The sequence below is a fragment of the Apium graveolens genome, chromosome 6, assembly GCF_009905375.1.
Source record: "Apium graveolens cultivar Ventura chromosome 6, ASM990537v1, whole genome shotgun sequence".
Classification (NCBI taxonomy): Eukaryota; Viridiplantae; Streptophyta; class Magnoliopsida; order Apiales; family Apiaceae; genus Apium; species Apium graveolens.
Genome location: NC_133652.1, coordinates 255249150 through 255258630, shown reverse-complemented (window position 1 = coordinate 255258630; position 9481 = coordinate 255249150). Strand labels below are relative to the sequence as shown.

The 9481-nt window shown below is 40.9% G+C and overlaps 1 long non-coding RNA gene across 1 annotated transcript; it reads right to left on the bottom strand.

Annotated features, from left to right (window-relative positions):
* Positions 1-7736: 7736 nt before the first annotated feature.
* LOC141667408 (uncharacterized) lies at positions 7737-8403 on the bottom strand. Its single transcript, XR_012552624.1, has 2 exons — positions 8271-8403; positions 7737-8175 (listed from the first exon to the last, which is right to left on the bottom strand). It is a non-coding gene; the product is annotated as an uncharacterized LOC141667408 (long non-coding RNA).
* Between the last annotated feature and the right edge of the window lie 1078 nt (positions 8404-9481).

The following is a 9481-nucleotide window of genomic DNA, read 5'->3' as shown; positions in this document are numbered from 1 at the left end:
CTCCGTGCTTTGTTTGGATCCTACAACGATCTGGTTTTCCTTGGGATTTTTCTTTGAAGTATTTTAATTTATTATATCTACGCTTTTTGTTCCTCGTTATCGCCTTCATTTCCCATTTTTAGTTGTTTCGTATATCTGTTTTGAAATCGTTGAGAATGTGTTTAACAAATTCCATGTCGCTTAGTGCACATACTTGAAAGAATTATGTTATGTTGTTTACCTTATGTGGCTAAGCTTTTGGGAAGTTGAAATTGTTATAATTTAAAGCGCCTCGATGTGGGTTAGCTTCTAGTATGTCGACCGTCGTTGTTCGTCTCTCTCTTTTTTTCTTTTTCTTTTTTAAAGTACCGGCGAGATATCGAAAGAAGCTAAAGTTTTCATAACTTAAATTCCCTCGATGGGGATCTCATGATGACCCTCATTGCATCGAGGGTTAACTTTTGTAGCGTAGTCATAGCTTTAGAGTTTCAACAATTTACATATAAGAGCGTGTCACTGATAAAATTTCTTGAGGTGAATGCCGTTCCAGGCATTCTTGATAGGCTGACCCTCGAGGTACGAGAGCTCATAGGTTCCCGTGCTAACGACCTTCGAAACCCTGTATGGGCCTTCCCATGTTGGTTTAAACTTTCCCGTGATAGTGGGCTGGGATGCCGCGGAGTCCCGGAGGACGAGGTCTCCCACTTTGAAGAGTTTGTTCCTGACCTTTTTGTTAAAATAATTTGCAGTTTTCTCTTGTTGCGCGATCATGCGTTGACGGGATTCCTCTCTTGTTTCCTCTAGCAAGTCATTGTGAAACCGCACACCCTCGAGAGCGAGGGAGGGATCGAAAACTTCGACCCTTGGGGAGATTAGGCTTATTTCAACTGGCAAAACCGCTTCGACGCCATACGCCAGTCGAAAAGGGGTCTCCCCTGTCGAACTGCGAGGGGTTGTCCTGTATGACCACAGCACATTTGGCAGTTCCTCGACCCAGCAGCGGGGGACCTCTTCAATTCTCTTCTTTAACCCTTGTAGGATGGTTCTATTTGTTACCTCTGCTAACCCATTGGCTTGCGGATACGCCACTGATGCCTTGATGTGTCGGATTTTTAGCTCCTCTAAAGTTTTCTCAAACTGAGCCCCAACAAACTGTGTTCCATTATCTGAAACTAGGATTCGCGGAACTCTAAAGCGGAATACCACGTATTCCATGAAGAATTCAATCATTTCTTTCTCTCTGATCTTTGAAAGTGGTTTCGCCTCGACCCATTTCGTAGCGTAATCCACCGCTACCACTATGTATTGGCACTGACTCTTAGATTTTGGAAAGGGTCTTACGATATCGATGCCCCATTGGAAAAAAGGGCACGGTGCGAGGACAGAATTGAGATTGGTCGTGGGTCGGTGATCCACGTTTCCGTGTAGCTGGCATGCTTGGCATTTTCTGACATATTCTTCGCAGTCTTTCTGAATTGTGGGCCAATATAGACCTTGCCTGATTATTTTGAGAGCCAAGTTCTTTCCTCCGAGATGATCTCCACAGATTCCTGTGTGAACCTCGATCATCGCTAGATGTGCTTCCTCTAACGTTAGACATCGGAGCAATGGTTCAGATAGGGCGCGCCGGTACAGCGACGACCCAATTACACAGTAATTTCTTGCCTTGAACATAAATGAGCGAGCTTCGCGTTTCTCACTCGGGAGTTTGTTGTCGATAATGAACTCAAGAAACGGTTTTCGCCAGTCAGAGTTGTTCTGGATTTGGTTGATAGAAAGCTCATCGATGGCGGGAGTAGCTAGGACATCGACGTACACCGGGTTGGGACTGATTGGAAGACTCGAGGAGGCTAACTTGGCCAAATGATCAGCCCATTGATTTTCTTCTCTGTCGACATTAGAAAGTTTCCATGAGGAGAATTTCTTGAGTAGCTCTTGTGTTTTTACCAAGTATTGAGCCATTTTCTCATTATGTGCCTTGAATTCCCCGCTTATTTGCTTGGAGACTAACTGAGAATCTCCAAATATGTCAATATTTTCAGCTTCGAGATCCATAGCCAGTTTTAAGCCTGCGATGAGTGCCTCGTACTCGGCGACATTGTTTGTTGCCAGAAATTCAAACTTTAGAGCTTGCTGGATTTTGAATCCCCCCGGACTTATTAAAATAATTCCTGCCCCTGCGGAGTCAGCCGTCGAGGATCCGTCGATAAACAGCAACCATGGTCTTAAGTGATTTTTGTCGAAACTCTGGGCTTTGGTCTGAAACTGACACTCAGCAACAAAATCCGAAAGAACTTGGGCTTTTATCGCAGTTCGAGGCTTATACTCAATATAGAACTGACTTAACTCTATCGTCCATGCGGCAAGTCTACCCGTCATATCGGGTTTGTGTAGAATCCTCTTCAGGGGTTGATTTGTAAGCACATGCATCTCCCTTCCCTGGAAATAATGTCTAAGCTTTCGGCTTGCGACAACCAAGGCATAGACCAATTTTTCTACTTGCGGGTATCTGACTTCGGCATCTCGAAGAGAGTGGCTAATGTAATACACCGGGATTTCTTTCCCTTCATTGACTTGAATCAGAATGGCCGCGACCGTTTCATCGGATGCAGAGAGATATACTTTCAGAGGCTCATTTGGCAAGGGCCGAGTGAGGATGGGAGGATTTGTAAGGAATACCTTTAGCTCGGAGAAATTTTTCTCGCACTCCTCGTTCCACTAAAAGTGTGACGATTTGGAAGCTGCCTTTATTGCTGAGAAAAAGGGGAGACATCTTTTTGACGATTGGGGGATAAACCTCCGAAGTGCGGCGATACAACCGGTTAACTTTTGCAAATCTTTTACTGATTTTGGATTTTCCATTTCTAAGATCGCTCTTGTTTGAGATGGATCTGCCTTGATACCTCTTTGTGTAACCAAAAACCCAAGAAATTTTGCGGCAGTAAGACCGAACGAGCATTTAGCTGGGTTTAACCGCATGTTGTTTTTTCTCGCGTTTTCAAACATTTCGCGTAAGTCTATGACATGGTCAGAGGCAACCTTCGACTTCATGATCATGTCGTCGACATATATTAGCATGTTTCTCCCAATTTGTGTGATGAATATTTTATCCATTGTTTGTTAAAAAGTAGCTCCGGCGTTGATTAAACCAAAAGGCATCACTCGGTATCCGAAGACTCCCCGGTGTGTGATGAATGCGGTTTGCTGTCAGTCTTGTGAGTCCATTTTAATCTGATTGTACCCCGAAAAGGCATCCATGAAAGAGAGAAGTTCGTTTCCAGCTGTCGCATCAATAAGTTGATCGATGTTCGGGAGTGGATAAAAGTCTTTGGGGCATGCCTTATTAACATCTGAGTAATCGATGCACATTTTCCACTTCCCGCTACTTTTCTTGACTAGGACCACATTCGAGATCCAAGTGGGGAATTGTACTGGTTCGATGAAACCGGCCTCGAGCAATCTATTGATCTCCAGGTCGATGGCTGCCCTTTTTTCAGCAGAGAATGTACGATGTTTTTGCCCAACCGGCTTGATGTTTTTACTGATGTGCAAAGAGTGTCGAGCGACAACCTCAGGAATCCCGGGCATATCTTTTGGATCCCAGGCAAAAATATCAGGAAACTCACGGATAAGGCACGTGATATTTTTCTTTAATTGATCATGGAGATTCTTGCCGAGCCTTGTGGTTTTCTCAGGATTTCCTTCGATCACTTCTATTTCTTCAGTTTCTTCGGCGGGCGAGCAAGAATTGCTAGTGGGTGGTTCCACAAGGTCTCTGGGGTCGATGCCAAGCACCTGATTAACATCAAATTCTTCGTCAACCTTTTTTCTTGGAGATACAATGATTAGGTAGCATTGTCTTGCTGTTACTTGATCACCAATCATTTCTCCCACGCCGAAATCCGTGGGAAATTTCATTTTCAAGTGGGAGATAGATGTTATAGCTCGGAGTGCGGTGATCGTTGTTCGTCCCAAAATAGCGTTGAAGCTTGAGGAAGCACTAATCACATGGAATTTGACCATTTTCCAAATCTGACAGGGTGGGGAACCGAAAAGCACTGGCATGTCGATGGTTCCTACCACATGAACCTCATTGCCTGTAAACCCGTATAACGGGGTTTGGGAGTTCTCGAGTCTTCGATCCCCTATGTCCATTCGGGAAAAAGCATGGTGATATAACACGTCGACAGAGCTACCATTATCGACCAACATTTTCTTAACCGTGTTATTTCCCACACGTGTTGTGATGACGAGAGCATCTTGATGGCCTTCGATGAGACCGGGACGATAATCATCATCGGAGAAAGAGATGACTGGGGAGGGATTCGCTCGAGGCGTTTAGCTGCCGAGGGATTGACATTAAAGACTTCTCGAGCATAAATCTTGCGAGAGTTGTGGGAGAGGCCCCCGGCTGCTATACCACCAAAAATAACGTCGATTACACGATCATCCTCGCCTCGATGGTGACGTCTGGGTTCATCATCGTGCTGCACATAGTGGACTAGTTGTCCTCGACGAATTTTTCCTTCGATGAGATTGCTAAGTTGAAAACATTGCTCTGTTGTATGGCCAGTATCTTCATGATATTCACAATATCTGGAGCTTGGGGGTCTTCCTGGTTTCATGGGTCTTGGAGGGCGATAATCCGGTTCTGTTTTTAACACCGCCAAAATTGTTGTTTTTTCGGTGTTGAGTTTAGTGAACTCTTTTTCGGATCGATTATGGGGCTGCCAATCTCTTTCTCTTCTATCCCTCGGAGGAAGGTCCAATGTGCGAGGCAGTGGCGACCTGCGGCGCTCTCGGCGCCTTTCCCTCGCAAGGGATCGTGGACTGTAGCTTCGGCGTCGTTCATATTTTGACGACCTCCGTGGAGATTGTATACAGCTTACCGCTTCTTGAAGCATCATGCGGTGTTCTATAATCTGGAACGCGACCTGTAGGGTTTTCGGCCTTTTTTCAAAGATCTCTTCTAAAAGGAGGCCATGCCTAGACTTATCGATGCCCGCTGTCAGGAAATTGACTTCCATCTGTTCTATTAAGTCTGGAATTTCTGCTATCTCTTCTCCGAACCGGGTTAGAAAACTCCTGAGACTTTCGCCGGAGCGTTGATGCATTGTCATCAAGGATGCAGTAACTTTGATTCCTTTGTAGTTGCTGGAAAATCGGGCTTGAAACTTGCTTTTCAGAGTTGTCCACGAGTCGATTGACCGAGGTGGCAAGTTACTGTACCATCGGAGAGCCGTGCCTTGAAGGCAAGTGGAGAAGAACTGACATCTAGCGATCTTCGAGTGGCCGAAGAAAGCCATGCGACCATCAAATGTATTTAGAAATGCTAACGGGTCCGAGGATCCGTCGAAATGATCGAGAGCAGGCACGTTTTCAACGTCCTGTCGATACGCGCCTTCTCAAGCACTAATGATAGGGGGCTCTCGGAAACGGTTTCAAACTCTGCCTGATTTCTCATCAAGGTACGCATCTGGGCGATTTCCTCCTGCATTTTAGCGAACTCCTCGTGAGATATAGATTTTGTGGATTCTGTCTGATGTGAGACATCGGCAGATGACACTGTCCTCTGTCGACGTTCGCGAGGTTGTGAATATGTCGACTCCACCGACGGTTCATATTCATACTCCGCATCATCCTCGTCATAAAATTCATCGTCTTGTCCATCATTTTGAATTGTAGTTTGTTGGAGCTCTCGACGGAGACGGTGAATCTCGCGTTTTCGCTCAAGTTTAGCCTGCAATCTCTGAGCTTCGCGCTCTAGAAACTCGAGTTCTTCATCTGAATCAAGCGAATCTTCTGGATTTTCTTGGTTTTGGGCTTTTAGCCTTTCTTTCTTTTCCAAATGCAGCCGAACGTCGCTCGAGAGAACTTTTTTTCCTTTAGATGTTTGAACTCTAAAACGTTGATCTGACACAGTTTTTCTTTTTCTGTCCCTTTGGAGTGAGTCCTTCAATCCTAGAAATTGATCTTCTGGAGGAGTCTCAGGTGGAGGGAACAAACACTTCGGCTTCAATGCCGGTTGTTTAGGAAGCTCGCGATCGCCGTGGGTCGAGGGGTCGGCGGCAACTTCTGCCGTCAACTCCTTTACCTGAGTCGGTCCGGCGGTTCCCGGATCAAGCTCTTCTACAATCATCTTCTGGTTGGATCTTGTTAAAGCAAAGCTCCTTCTAGCGCCAAATGATGTGCCAATAATATTATTATTATTAGACTATAATTTTAGGAGATGATCTTCTTTACTTAATTAGCCAACCCTTTTCAATGGGGTTGTCGTCTTTTATTTATACCAAGTCCCAAATGGGCTTTATCTTACAAATTGGGCCTTCTTGGGCTTTACATAATATTTCATAATTATCCTAACTATGATTCCTTTGGGGCATCTTGTCTTGGTCCAACAATAAGATTACTTACATATCGTGAATAACGAGTCAAGAACTGACACGGTCATGTTGCTAGGGATGGCAACGGACCAGGTTCGGGATATTGTAAAATCTAAATTTAAATTTAAATATTTTCGGGTTTATTCATATTCAAATTCAAATTCATAGGGTTTTGGATCGGATCGGGTATTTTTCAGGTATCCAAAATTATGAATAATATAATCAAATTAAATATTATTTATATGCAAACACCATTAATTACTTTTATATAATACCTAAAACTAAAATACACTAATTAATAAGTAGTCAAACACATTATACTACACATGTTGACAAGGTGATTACAACCTTAGATATGTTAATAACATAATATTTAATATTTAGTATTCCATCACAAATAATTTTTTTATGAATATATAAAAAGGCATATCTTAAACAATAAAAATTGATACTGAAATAGTAAATAATTAAAATTCAATATATAAATGTTGACAATCTTGATATTAATCTACAACTACTCAAATAATACAATAAAAATATGTAATTATATATCTTACATCTTGAATATTATATATAATACATTATTTATGTGTCGGGTTTTAATCAGGTTTCGGGTTTTGATCGGATTTCGGATCGGGTATCGGTTCGGTATCGTTGAAATCCAAATCCAAAACTCCGGATTCGGTATATCCAAAACTTCGAGTTTCGGATCGGGTATCTATCGAATCGGATTAATTTGTCATCCCTTGTTGCTATGATGAACCCGTTCTTATATGCCTAGCTAAGAAAAACTAATAACTCCAAATGCAATATCTTTGAACAATTTAGGCCTTCTGACAAAGGCTCATCACCCCTGGTCCCTGGAAAAAGATTATAAAAGAAGAAAGTTATGAATTATTTTCTGGAAAAAAATTCACCACTCAACTTCCAATAGTATGCACTATCTCATTTATATCACCTTCACCATATTTAATAACAATAGGATTAGCACAAACATGAACCGAGACTATCACATCCAATCCAATCCCCCTCTCCAGAAGGTTCGTACTTGTTCTGTTACATATCACACCTGCCCCCCTTAAAAACTAAACAAGCTTAAAAATAGCCCTGCTTGCTTGATCATGATTTAGAAGGTTTAAGGATCATTTTGGACCTGCTTAAACTTCAATCTCAAACTAGTACAATGCATACACACCTAAACAAAGCAATGATTAATTTAACACGTCAGACACTCCTAGCCATTGCCAAGAAAACAGCAAGTTATAGTAAGCTTCACACATAAGTTGCATTACAAAATTATACTCTACTACACCAAATATAATAGCTCAACAGCAATGACATAGGGTAACAAGCAATGTACATTGCTTCAAATCCTTCAACAAACCAATCCCGAAAGACCTTTCGAGCCGGAAATTCATTGGTATTCTCTTAACCCAGAAATTACAACAACATTCAGTCCAAACCAAAGTTAGGGTACATTGAAATGATGAGCATTTATAAAATCACAACACTACATTCGAAATTAGTTCCGGGTGATGATAATGGTAGTTACAATACATAAGTAAAAGAACACATTATATCCAAGTTTCGATACGATATATAGGTAAAATAGCATGTTATTACATTGAGTCAAAAACACAAACAGGTGATCTGCAGACCATCTAACTTTCAAATTTATCTTGGGTACGAACAAAGCCAGTGGAATCATCGACAATGACATGCGGTGATTCTTGCTGAGGAATGGTGGATTGTGGAGTATCCATCTGTTTCTGCATATCTCTCATCCTGGTGGTAGCAACATTTGCAACCAGAACTACAAGAAAACAATAACAGAAAAATAGTAAAATGTTAACATGTACTAGTATATACGAAGAATGGGGATAATTGGAGGGGAAGTAAGTAGGTTACTAGCAGCAGTTCCGATGGTCCAAATCCAAAGGATCTTCACGCCTGGACTCTTTTCTTTCCACATTCTTCCCTTCCCCCCTACTACAGTTTTTTCTTTTGCTTCCTCCGCTCGTCAGTAAAAATCGGAAATTTGTATTAATATTTTAATATTAAATATTATTTTAATATATTATAATGAATCTATTTGTTATTTTATCAACTAATATATTTTTGTCATTCAGTAATTACTTATATTTACCCAATATATTATTTTAATTTTATTAATACTTTGATAAAGAAAAACTCATAATGATAATCATATTTCAAAAATTGAATTGGTCGGAAGCTTTTAGAGTATTAAATAATTAGTAACAGATCGGTCAAATTGCAAATTTTTAGAAACATGGTTAAATTATTCACCACATATTCATATTTATTGTACCTATTTAAAAATTATTTTATATTAAAAACTATTTGTAAATGACACAAAAATTAGAAAAAATATCAAAAATACTAATTTTTCTAAGTTTTTTTTGCAATTTTACTGTTTTCTGATTATTTTTTTTACAAAAGTATGGAATCAACAAAAATCAACCAGATATTAAACTAGTTGAATTAAGTTTTTTTGGTTCTTTTTCCGTAGTCAGCTTCAACCGATCATCGCCCGGAAACATGGTTCTCATGTTTTCTGAGATCACAGTTTCACTTTTCCGCAAATAACGAGGAATGTTGGTATGGTGTAATATACTAGATGAACCCTAACAATTTAATGATTGATGTATGTATTTGAACACAGTAGATCTCCAATATATAAACTGAATTACGAGTATGCTTACAATAACGGACAATTCGAGAGGCCCGTTCTCTCCCAATTCAATACAAAAGTAAAGTAGACAAATAATCAGATAACCCTAATCGTAATACATTCCTCCTTTTTATCTCCTTCCATCATCTTTGACCCTTTTGCTGTTTTATTTAAACTTTCTGATTTGCCCTTTAGTTCTGCAATTCTCTTTTTACCTTTTGAGGGCTTGTATGGTTTATCACATTACCCCAGGGGTCAAGTTGCACCTTGTCCTCAAGGTGAAAATCTGGAAACCGTGCAGCAATAGAAGTGGCATCTTCTCGAGTGGCCTCAAACAGTGGTTAGCCTTTCCATTTAATGAGCACATCTACATTATCGTGTGAGCCTTGGCACGGCCTCTGGTTCAGCTACCAACTCCAAAGCCTCC